Source organism: Ursus arctos, unplaced genomic scaffold, assembly GCF_023065955.2.
Source record: "Ursus arctos isolate Adak ecotype North America unplaced genomic scaffold, UrsArc2.0 scaffold_14, whole genome shotgun sequence".
NCBI lineage: Eukaryota > Metazoa > Chordata > Mammalia > Carnivora > Ursidae > Ursus > Ursus arctos.
In genome coordinates, this window is record NW_026622808.1 from 64,836,336 (window position 1) to 64,848,496 (window position 12,161).

At 44.5% G+C, this 12,161-nt stretch overlaps 1 protein-coding gene across 2 annotated transcripts in view; it reads left to right on the forward strand.

Moving 5' to 3' along the window:
• Positions 1-441: 441 nt before the first annotated feature.
• Positions 442-12,161, forward strand: part of HRH1 (histamine receptor H1) — a 92,493-nt gene continuing 80,773 nt past the window's right edge. The window contains exon 1 of one of the 2 annotated variants that reach the window (XM_048226712.2): positions 442-675. The gene's annotated coding sequence lies outside the window, so the exon portion shown is untranslated. The remainder of the gene's footprint in view (positions 676-12,161) is intronic. The other variant, XM_044385069.3, reaches the window with a different exon arrangement.

A 12,161-nucleotide genomic window follows, 5' to 3' on the forward strand; every position in this document is an offset into this window, starting at 1 on the left:
GAATGGGGGTTTAATAGAGGCAAAGGGATGAGCGATGGGCCACGGAATCTCTAAGGCTTTTTCAGTGCTTGGGTTTAAGGAATCTGGGAGGGTCAGTTGGGGGGGGGGGGGTTGTGCAGCGGAATCTTCCTCCCAACACCTAGGGCTGACTCAGGCTCTCACACACCCCACAGACTTAGGTGAGTCCGCCGAGCAGGCCTGCATGTCCAAGTCCAAGCGCGTCACTGCATGTGTGAGTGAGGTTCTCTCCCCTCCCCCTGCACCCTTCCCCTCCCTCTTCCCCACACAAACCCCCAGCTCCTCTGTGACCTGTTGCTGCCCAACCCATGACCTATTTTGGAGTTCCCCATGGCCATCTCTTTACTCTTTCCTGTGTCAGAGTGAGTTGCCCAGCATGGAGGCGGGGCGAGTTGGGAAATTGGGAAAAGGTTCAGTCTGGCTGAGTCACTTCAAGAGAGAGGGTAAAGAGAGCAGTCTAAGCCAAATGCCACTGCTTCCGCATGTGTCTTCTCTCTTGACTGCGGCCATTGAGAAGTTGTTGGCGAGGGGAGACCCATGATGGGATTCTTACTTAAGAAAAGTTACTCTGCTTCTGTGCTGATGGAGGGGAGAATGGACTGGAAGAAGCAAGCCAGGAGGTCTATAGGCAATTATGGAGCCACTGAAATCCTTCAGGTAACCAGGGCCTAGAATGGGATGTGGGGGGAGGAGAGAGGACCAGAAGTGAGGGCTATGGTGGCAAACTGGCCGGTGGCCTGAGGGGGCACTTGAGAGTCTGGGTGATTGTGGGTATTGTTCATGGAGACAGGGAACTCAAGGGGGAAGAGACTATGTTATCTTAAGACTTATGCCCTGAGTGCCTGGCAGGTGGGGCACTGCTGTAAAGGTACTGAGGAGGTACTAACATGTCCTCTTGGGTGAGACCTCTGAGGAACGATTTGTTTCCATGGTGGGAGAGTGTTCGGTGATCTGGCACCAGGGGTAAAGTCCCTACCAGCCTCAGAGAAGCCCTGCCCATCAGAGAATGGGAGGAAAGAAAAAGGCGACCCCTAGAGAATGGGAGGAAATATTTGCAAGTCATATATCTGATATGGGTCTAGTATCTAGTTTCTATATAGAATTCTCACAAAACAATACTAAAAAGCAAACAACTCAACTAAAAATAGACAAGGGATCTGAATAGACATTTTTCCAAAGAAGTTATACAAATGGCTAATAAGCATATGAAAAGATGCTCAATATCATTAGTCATTAGGGAAATGCAAATCAAAACCACAATGAGATACCATTTCATACTCACTAGGATGGCTATATAAAACACAAGACAAGTGCTGGCAAGGATATGGACCCTCAAACATTGGGGATGGGAGGGTAAAATGGTGCAGCTGCTCTGGAAAGCAGTTTGGTGGTTCCTTAAAACTTAGACAAAGAATTCCCATATGATCCAGCTGTTCCATTTCCAGATGTATACACAAGAGAACAAAAACATATATTCACACAAAAACTTATACAAGGATATTCATAGCAGCATTATTCGTAACAGCCCAAAAGAGGTAACAACCCAGTGTCCATCAACGAATGAATGGATACACAAAAATGTGAAATATCCCTACAATGGAATATTATTCAGCCATAAAAAGGAGTGAAGTAATGTTACAACATAGATAAACCCTGAAAACCATAGATAAACTTATGCTAAGTGAAAGAAGACAGTCACATTAGACAGCATGTAGTCGAGTTGATTGCATTTATATGAAAGTACAGAACAGGGAAGTCTATGGAGGCAAAGTAGATTAGTGGTTGCCAAGGAATGGGGGAGGGAGGAATGGGGATATCCGGAGTTGTTCTTTGAGGTGATGGTAGATAGTGGTGATGATTGCAAAATATTGTGAATATTCTAAAACCACCCAAGACGCAAAATCAGCTCTTCTCACTTTAGGCACAGTGGTTGACTTTGGCCCCAGCTCCAGGGTCTCTCAGTCTGCACAACCCTCCTGCTGCAATTGCGCCTAACACTCGAATTCCTTCAGCCAAGCCTCTTCCACACACCCAGACTTGCTCATTCTTTCCATTCCGGCTATGTTCCCTTTCTGTCTTCACACCCCCCAGGAGCTTCCTGGGGCTCACTCACCCTGCCCCTTTAGGCCCTCCATGCCCCATCCTCTCCACCAGCCCCCCTCCCCATTTCAAAACCCTGCTCTCTGCTCACCTCTTCCTAGAACCTCCCTTAGAGGAACCCCATTGACAGCCCCTTTGCACTTGTAAAGACACCCAATTGCCAGGCTTTAACCTGGGCTCTGCCACTTAAAGCCTGTGTGACTCTTAGAGAGTCCTATAACTTTTTCTGAGCTTCAGTGTCCCCATCTGTAAAATATACATTACCATGTGTCTTAGTCTGTTTAGGCTGCTGTGACATACCATGGACTGGGTGACTTAGACTACATAAATTTATTTTCTCACACTTCTGGAGACTGGAAGTCTGAGATCAGGGTGCCAGCGTGGTTGGGTTCTGGTGAGAGCTCTCTTCCTGCCTTATAGACAGTCACCTTCTTGCTGTGGCCTTTTCTCTGTGTGTGCATGGAAAGAAAGAGAAGGAGGAGGAAAGAGAGAGAGAGAGAGGGAGGAGAGGGAAAAAGAGGGAGAGAAGGAGGAGGAGGAGAAGGAGGAGGAGGAGAAGAAGAAGGAGGAGGAGGAGGGGAGGAGGAGGAGGAAAAGGAAGGGAAGGGGAAGGGGGAGGAGAAGGAGAAAGAAGGGAGAGGGAAAGAGAGAAAGTTCTCCATGGTACCCTTCTTACAAGGCCACTAATCCCATCATGAGGTCCCACTCTTACGACTTCATCTAACCCAGATTACCTCCCAAAGGCCCCACCTCCAAATACCTACCATATATTGAGGGTTAGGATTTTAACATATGAATTTGGTTGGGAGAGAGGAGACACATTCAGTCCATAAATCCATGCTTACCTGTCAGGTGGAATTCCATGGAATTCTGCAGGTATGAAGCTTTATATGTGCAAAGTGCCAGACCTTTATGAAGGATTATTCTTTTTCATCATTATTGTGTAAACATGTATGTGTTTCTCAGCAACCGAACACCATACGCAATTCATAAGCATCTGACCTCCACTAGTCAGGTGCTCAAGGGCAGGGATGTGTCTGCTGCTTTTGGAGTGTTCTCTCAACCTATGAGAAACTACCAGAAACCAGAATCCAGAATCCATCTCTCCCTTCTGGGATCCTAGAGCCGTATTTGCCTTAGGTCATACATATCTGAGTTTCTGACTCTCAGGCCTAACCATAAAGCCCTTAAGTTCAGGAGCTCTGCAGGGAGAGATTTTGCTGTCCTATACGTCAGTTTTCTTGTCTGTAGAACAAATATAACAGCACATATCTCATAGCATTACTGGGAAGTTTCAAATGAAAACATGGTAAGCTCTCAGAAAATGTCAGCGATAAAGATGAATATGATATATTAGTTACCTTTTACTGTGTAACAAATCGCCCAGACACTTAGTGACTTGAAACATCAATAATCATTTGTTCTCTCTTGTGGTTTTAGTGGGTGAAGAATTCAGAAGTACCTTGAATGGGCAGTTCTATCCCAAGGTCTCTCATGAAGCTGAGGCTTTAGTCATCTGAAGGCTTGACTGAGCCAAAGAGTCCAGTTCCAAGTGGCTTACTGATCTGTTCCCAAGCTGGTGCTGGCTGTTGGGATGGGTGGGGGCCTTGGTCCCTCTTTCCACAGAACTCCTTGAGTGTCCTTAAAAGATGATAGCTGGTTTACCCAGTGAACCATCCAAGAGTCCAAGGAGGAGCTGCAATACCTTTTATGATCTAGATTCCAAAGTCACGTACTGTCACTCCTGCAGTATTCTGTGGGTCAATGCAGGCCAACCCTAATTTTATATGGGCTACAAACAAACATAAATACCAGGGGGTGAGGGTTATTGGGACCCATCTTGGAGACTAACTAGCACAGGTGATGCCAAATATATTCTTCTTGTGAGATCAGGTGTCCAACAACAAGAAAGTGGCATAGTCAGGATTTGAATTCAAATCTGTCTAGCTCAGACCCTGAGATGTTAACCATCACCCTTTGTTGACACCTATTTCTTCATGCAAGCAATCACTTACTCATTCAGCAAACCTTGCCTAAGCACCTCCTGTACTATGAGTGCACCAGATGCTCACAATGCCCCTGTCCTCCAGGAGACCCAGTCTGGAGGGTGTGTGGATGGCAGTGCTAGATCCAGCTCCCAAGTCTCCTGGCTTCTAGTTCACTCTTCTTTCTGTTCTGAGATACTTGCATCAAGGTGGGAAATCACTGAAGCCTTGCAACTCTTTTGACAAAAAGAGGTGGGAGGAATTACAGAAAATGAACTGAATGTAGAACCAATAGTCTTGGGTCTAGGTCTCTTTTAACACTGATTTGTAGGATGCCTTTGATAAGCCCCTTCCCTTCTCTGGGCTCAGCTTTCCCCACTTGGAGAATTGCCTGTAAGGAACTTACCTGTGCAAATAGTTCATTCAGTACCATTTATTAAGCACATACTATGGACCATGTGCTCTTCTCAGTGCTGGGGACACAGAGAGGAACAAGCTAGAGTTCCTGCCCTCTAGCTGCCCTCCTACATTCAAATGTAGGCTGAGAGATAATAAACAAACCAACAAAGAAAAAGACCACTGCAGACAGCCCTGAGCACCATGAAGGGTGAAATGATAGGCAGGGGGCACTACTTTGACCAGGGAAGGCTTCTCCAAAGGGTGGCACCTAAGTACAGATTGACCGATGGTGAGGGGACTGTGGAAAGATTGGCGAGGGTGGGGAGGTTGAGGGGTGGTGAAATGAGTGTCCCAGGCAGAAGGACCATCAAGTGCAGAGGCCCAAACACAGGACAAAAGATTGCTGTGTTTGCCTGGAGCAAGGAGACTAGAGTGACAGGAAGGTAGTGAGCCCAGGGAGGAGGGTGGGACATGAGGACAGAGGGGTGCAAGGGTAGATGACAGGGAGACTTGCAGACCTTGGGAAGGTGTATGGGCTGAATTTTAAATGGGATGGGAAGACTCTGGACGATTTTCAATAAAGATGATCCAGTGTGCATCAAAGGGGCCCTCTACCTGTTGTGTGGGGAATGGGTTGCTTGTCTATCATAACATATTCTTTAAAAAGTTCTTACTAACTTTTCTTATTGTGATAAAATATACACAAGATAAAATTTACCATTTTAATTACTTTTAAGAGTACAATTCAGTGGCATTAAGTACATATACAATGTTGTACAACCATCATCACTATCCATTCCCAGAGCTTTTACATCATTCCTAACAGAAGCTCTGTACCTAAGTGAAACTTTCCAGTCAAGCCTATAGTCATCAGAACTCTCTCAGTTAAAAGTCACAAAAAGCTCAACTCAAATAGGATTACTCCAAGAAGAGAAGCCATTGGCTCACCAAAATGAAAAATATAGGTTAGCCTTCAGGCATGGCTGGATCTAAAAGCCCAAACAGTATCATCAGGCATAGTGCTCTCTTTCTTTCGGCGCTATTTACTCAAGTGCTGGCTTTATCTCAGGCAGCCTTTCCCATTCTTGGTGGCAGAGAGGGCCATTAGCAGCTCCAGGCTTCCATTCCACTAGCCCAGCAATCCCAGAAGAAAAGACGGGATTCTTTGCCAAGCGTTCCACCAGAATTTCCAGGGCTAACTCTCATTGGATCAATCTGGGTCATGTGTCAAACCCTGAACCAATCAGTGCATTCCACCAGAGAGCTGGAACTTCCTGATTGGCCACGGTCACATGTCCTACACCCCCACGTTATGCAAGTGGCCTAAGGTTAGGAAGGAATAAGTTCTCCTTAGGAAAAGCAGGGATCTGTCATAAGAGAGAGGGGGAAACGGGCTGGACGGGCAAAACAACATCTGGCCAACCACTACAACACTTACAGATGTTACCTCCTCTGATCTTTTTCTCAGCAGTTGGCTCCACCATGACATGAAAGGCAAGATCTTGACAGTCTCCTTAACTTCCCCCCAATATTATCAGTTGCCAAAGCCTTCCTCCTCAGTGTCCCCGGAAGCTTTTCTCTCAACCCCAAACCCTTTTACCCCTGCCCTCGTTCAGACCACATACCCCCATCTCTTGGATTATTGCACCCCCCCGCCACCACCACCACTGTCCTTGCTTCCTCCTGAGGGAGCTTTCCTAAAGTCCAGATCTGACCGCAACTTTTCAGGACCTCCCCCTTTGAGCTACCCTCTGGCATATGAGGCTCTGTCAGATCTGACTGCTACTTCCATCTGCAGTCTCATCCCCTCACCCTCACACCTAGTCAAGTTCTCCTGGGACTCACCCAGTGCCTTTGCATGCTGTTCCTTGTGCCTAGAATGCCCTTAGCGACATCTTTTGCTTGACCTTCTGTTCAAGTCCTTTGACGTTTAGTTGAGCCATCACTTCCTCCAGGAAGCCTTCCTTGGGGACCCCTCCAACCACACACCTACCCCACACATGGTGTGGCGAATACCCCTCCTGGGGTATCACAGAGTCCTGTGTGTTTACCTCCCATAGCACCAATGGTAGCATATTATTTTTGAAATATTTGCCTCTGCATTTTTTAATTAAAATGAGATTTTTAAAACTGACTTCCACATAGTAAAATGCACAAATATTAAAATTTTACCTATCTATGTACCTGTGTCACCATCCCAAAGATCAAAGTATAGAATTTTTCTAGCACCTGCTTCCAGTGCCTCTTCTAGGTCAATAACAGTCCTGTTCCCCACCCCACCCCCAGAGGTAACCAATTCTAAAACCATAGATTAGTCCTGCCAGTTATTGAACTTCATATAAGTAGAATTATACAATATTCACTTTTTTTTTTTTTTTGCATTTGGTTTCTCTTATTTAAAATAATGATTTTTTTCCTTCTCTGTTGTTGTGGGCAACAGTAGTTCATCTACTTTGATGGCTGTGGGGTCCCAGACAACGAATCTGTTTATTCAAACTTCTGTTTGAGTGGATATTTAGGTTGTTTCCAGTTTGGACTATAAGGAATAAAGCTGTTATGATTTATGGACAGTTTCTGTGGACATGTTTTCATTTCTCTCAAAGACATACCTAGGAGTGGAATTTCTGGATCATAAGGCAGATCTACGTTTATTAAAGTTGCCAAGCAGTTTTCCGGAGTGCCTGTGGCATTTTGCATCTCCACCAGGCATGGTGGAGAGTTCCAGGGGCTCCACATCCCAGCCAACACTTGATGTTGTCCCTTGTCTTTATTTCAGCCATTCTGAAGGGGGCATGAATTGAATTGTTTTTCATTCTTGCTAATTTCTGTTACCCAGAGGTCTTATCTTAAGCTACTGTCTGAAGGCTACTTTCTATTTCTGGCTCCATGGAAAAAAAAGAAATCAAAATCTTTTCCTGCCTTTTGAGTTTCAAAAGTCTAGGGTCTCAGGAGCAACAGGAAAAGGTTCGTACGTACTGATGAGGCGATTAATATGGGGAAATGCATCATGTTTAGGAGCAAGGTTCCACCTCTCTGAAGCTAGGCAAGAGTTTCCAGATGTGAAAATGTGTTAAGGAAACCGAACTGAGAATTGGAGTAGGGAAGCCATGGTCGCAGCTTGCATAGTGCAGCAGGGAGAAGGAAGCTTTCCTTTGGGCTGGCAAAGGCAAGCTGCCCTCGCCTGCAGCCAATGGGAGCCTGCCCCCACTTCAAACTCGTTTTCTTCTAATGAACTTTTGTTCAAAACAATCCCACCCACTCCCTTTTTCCTTCTATAAAGAAATCCCCTCCTTTGCTCTGGAGACTTGCTTATGGTCCGTTATATTTTGCTTGTCCCAGATTGCAATTCCTCTGCTATTTCTGAGGAGACTGGATTTTGCTGGCTGAATCATTTACCTTTTTCTTTTAAAACGTTGACAGAGACAAGGGTAGGAAAGAGAGCTGGAGCCGCAGCAAAGGGGGAGATGGATGGCACAAGCCCCTGAGGAAAGGCACACTTGAACTTGCTCCTTCTCTGGACATGGCCCTGAGCTTGGAGAAAGATCCCAGGATCCCCAGATAACTTCAGAGAAATTGAATGTGGAAAAACCTGTACTCTTCTCCTAAGCAGACTCTCTGGCAGAAAAATGGCTGTGTGTGGCTGGGCCGAAGAGCCTCAAATGTCTAGCAGAGCTCTCTATACCAGGGGCCATGGAGGCTGAGCAACAGCTCCTGTGCACTTGCAAGGACCCCAGCAGCAGCTGAGAGAGGAAATGAGACTCAGGAACAAAAGATAATTTAGCAGGACCCTGTGTGTGTGTGTGTGTGTGTCCCCACAAGATCCTTAGAACTGACATACTACCCCCAGAGAAATAGGAAAAACCCAACTTACCTGCCATTAAGGATTCCCACCCGAAATGGGAGATCATAGCAGAGACTGAGCTCATGTAACAGAACTAAAGTTACCTTTCTTGCTTACCCGAGTTCGTGAACTGAAATTGAACCACTGCTGTACTTTTCACACTGTATTATGCTTGTGTCTTTATTTTACTTCCTTTCCTTGAGACGAAGCCACTGGAGTCAGCAATAAGGTCTGATTGTCCTAGAATCAGCAACCTCCTGGCCCAGGGCCTGGCACAGAGTAGGGGCTTAATGAAGATTTGTTAAATGTTGATTGTAAGCTCCTTGAGGGAAGGGAGAGAAAGAGAGCTACATTAGTGGACACCTCCTGTGTATAAAGCCATGTGCCATGTTATATGCACTGGCCAGCATAGAACGTAAGGCTGTGATTATCTCATTTTACAGACAAGCATATGACAGCCAACATTTACTGAGCACTCACCATGTGCCAGGCATTGCTCTAAGCATTTTTCATATATTAACCCATGTTATCCTCACTACAACGCAATGAGGTTAATACTATTATCCTCATATTCCTGATGGAGAAACTGAGGCATAGAGTAATGAAGTGACTTGCTAAAGATTGTAATAAGATTTGAGTCCAGGCTTCTTGATTCCAGTACACATGTGCCCATCTCCAGCACATTCCAATGCCCATTTCCAGCCCTGTGCTCATGCTCCCTGCATGGTTCACTCTGTCTGAAACCTTCTTCCTTCTTAATCCCTGCCCATCCCACTGGTGAACTCTTCACACCCTTCACACCTCCTCTGACGTCCTTGATGCTCACGAGTAGAAATACTCATTCCTCCCTCCCTTTACTCCTTCATTCCCATAGCACTTTATTTTTAGAATTTGTGTAAGTTAGGATTGGGTTTATCTGTATGAAAGAGAAAATCCAAAATAATGGGGTGATAAGCAAAATAAATTTCTTTTTCATGTAAAAAAAGTATGGAGATAGACAGTCCAGGGCTGATATAGCAGCTCCACCGTGTCAGTGACTGAGGCGATTTTATTTGCTCCATCATCTGAGTCTGGGGCTCCCTTCCTAAGGTGATATTATATGTCAAAATGGCTGCTAAAGTTCCAGCCATTGCATCTACATCCCAAGTGTCAGAGAAAAGGAAAGGAGCATTTGCTTTTTCTTTTTATTTACTTATTTATTATTTTTTGTAAGTTCCTTTTTAAAAGACTTCTCAATAACCCCCACAACATTTACCCTTACCTCTCATCAGCCAAAAGTTAGTCACATGACTATACCTTGCTGCAAGGGAGGCCGAGAAATCCAATCTTTTGGTTGGATATTGAAAGAATGGTTATTAAGACTCCAACCACAGTCTCTGCCACATCATTACTTTAGCATTTACCACCTCATACCTGGGATGGTCTATTTGGATATTTTTCTCCATAGCTAGAATACCTTGAGGGCAGATTCTTGTCATCTTCATCTTCATATCCCAAAGTCAAGCACAATTGGGACACTTGAGGTGGAGGAATAAGTGACTAGGTGTTACCTTTCTTTAGATGCCCCAGAGGCCCCGTAACATGGATCTCTGCTCACAGCAAGCCTCCAATAATTGTTTGAAATGAACGTACATGTTCTTGACCTCAGTTTCCTCATTTTTAAAATGGGTATAAATGACCTCAAAGGTCAATCCCAGTTTAGACATTATCAGAGTCTACTGTATAAAATCTGAAAAATACAGCTAAACATTAAAAAAGTGAAAACCCAGCCAGAAGTAGAGGCTGTATGTAGCTTTCACTCTTTCACTGTTTCTTTGGCATAAACGCATAGACATGTTTTGCATATGAATAGGATCCCACTGTGCATACATTTTATCACCAGCCATTTTCACTTAAATAACATAGGACCGAACTTCTGCTTCTACTCAAGACAAACTAGCTTGTAGAGAGCAATCCTCTCCATATACAACTAGAAAACCCGTTTAGAACTGTTAAAAAGAACATAAAAATCTGTTAGAAGGCATCAAAGAGCTCTCCAGGAAGCCAAGACCTGAAGGATCAAGATCCCAGAGTGAAGAGAAACACATGGAGGTGAGCCCAGTATTCCATGTGCTTTCCCCTGGAATTTGCCAATTCCTAAGTAACTAGGTGGGAGATAGGAGCTGAGAAACGGTGAAGCTAAGCCGGGCTTTCAGCAGTTGTACAGGGCTGGAGGGGCAAAAATAATTTATGCTGAACCCATTTCTAGGCCAGACATGTTCTCCCGTAGCATATATGAACATTCATTAGAGCTCACAGACATTTTCCATACACAGAGTTTTGGCCCTGGAAAGAACTCCAGAGATGATGTAACGGAACATTTCATTTTAACAATGTGGCAACTGAGGCCCAGAGATGCTGAGTGTCTTGCCCAGGGCCACACAGCAAAGGGGTAGAGCTTCCTGGTCCACCCTGTACCTTGCATACCCCTGGTCTGCAGCTGTTGCTGCTACTCCCAACCCTAAGCTCCCCGTTCTTTCCACACATCCTAGCCAGAGAGAGAGAGAGAGAAAGGGAGATAGGTCAATTTAATCTCACTTCTGGTTTGTGATCTTTTAATAAATGAAAGTGCTTTTCTAAAAGGAAACCAAACACAAATCCTTTTATAACAATTATAGGGCATTCTTCCTAATTACCGAAGTATACAAATTTACTAAAGAAATATTAGGAAATACAGATGAGTAAAAACCAAAAGCATTTTTATAACAATTACAGGGCATTCTTCCTAATTACCAAAGTATACAAATTTACTAAAGAAATATTAGGAAATACAGATGAGTAAAAACCAAAAGCACCTATCTTCTCCTTCCCACTATGCCTTACACAACTACTGTTAAGTTTTTTTTATACATAGCTACACTTTTTCACAAAATGAATTGATGCATACCTACTCTTTTGTCACTTGCCCTTTTAACTTAACATTCATATCACAACCCATTTTCACATAATTCCATTGTGTCTAGGATGACCTTAACAGGTCCGTTCTATCTATATACCATAATTTACTCAACCAGTTCCCTATAGTCCGACATTTGGATTATTTTCAATCTTTTCCTATTATATGCAATCCTGCAATGAACATCTTTATGTATATCTTGGCGATATTCATGATTATTTTCTCAGGAAAAACTCTCTGAGTATGGAATAACAGACTGAATATTTTTAAAGTCCTCAACATTTGGTTCCCAACTGCCCTCCGGGATAGGCTCTCTCAGTTCACGCTTCCGTCAGCAGTGTGCACTCCAAACCTATGCGCTTTACTTAAGCGGGGAAGGGAGGGGCAGGTCTTATTCCAGGTTGATATTTGCCATTCTTACTCACCTTCCTTTAAATAGATAAGCTTCACAGCATGCCAGTCTAATTAAATTCAGAGTGGAGAAGCCACACTAAGGGCCCAAGGCCAGAAACTTTGGAACTCCCTCAGGGCCAAATTGAAAGGGTCAATTTTGATAATTCTACGTAACATGATTGCTTCTTGGCCCACTTTGGCCCTGAAGGACAACATCTGTTCTTACAAACTGAGCGGGAAATAAAACAAGAGAAGAGCCATCTTGCCTTCTTTGGGCAGCAATCTGAAAAATGACCACTTGGATTTCTCAGCACCCACAGTGCAGAGTCCCCAGAGGAAATGGCCGAGTTCATAACAGGCCGGGTGGGGAGATGGATTGGGCACTCTGCCCACGTCTACCCATCCGTAGCTTGTTGCACAGTCTGGGAGTCCAACATAAGTGCTATTCATTTCCTCTAGGTCTTAAGGACTTTCTGATTTTCTGTGTCCC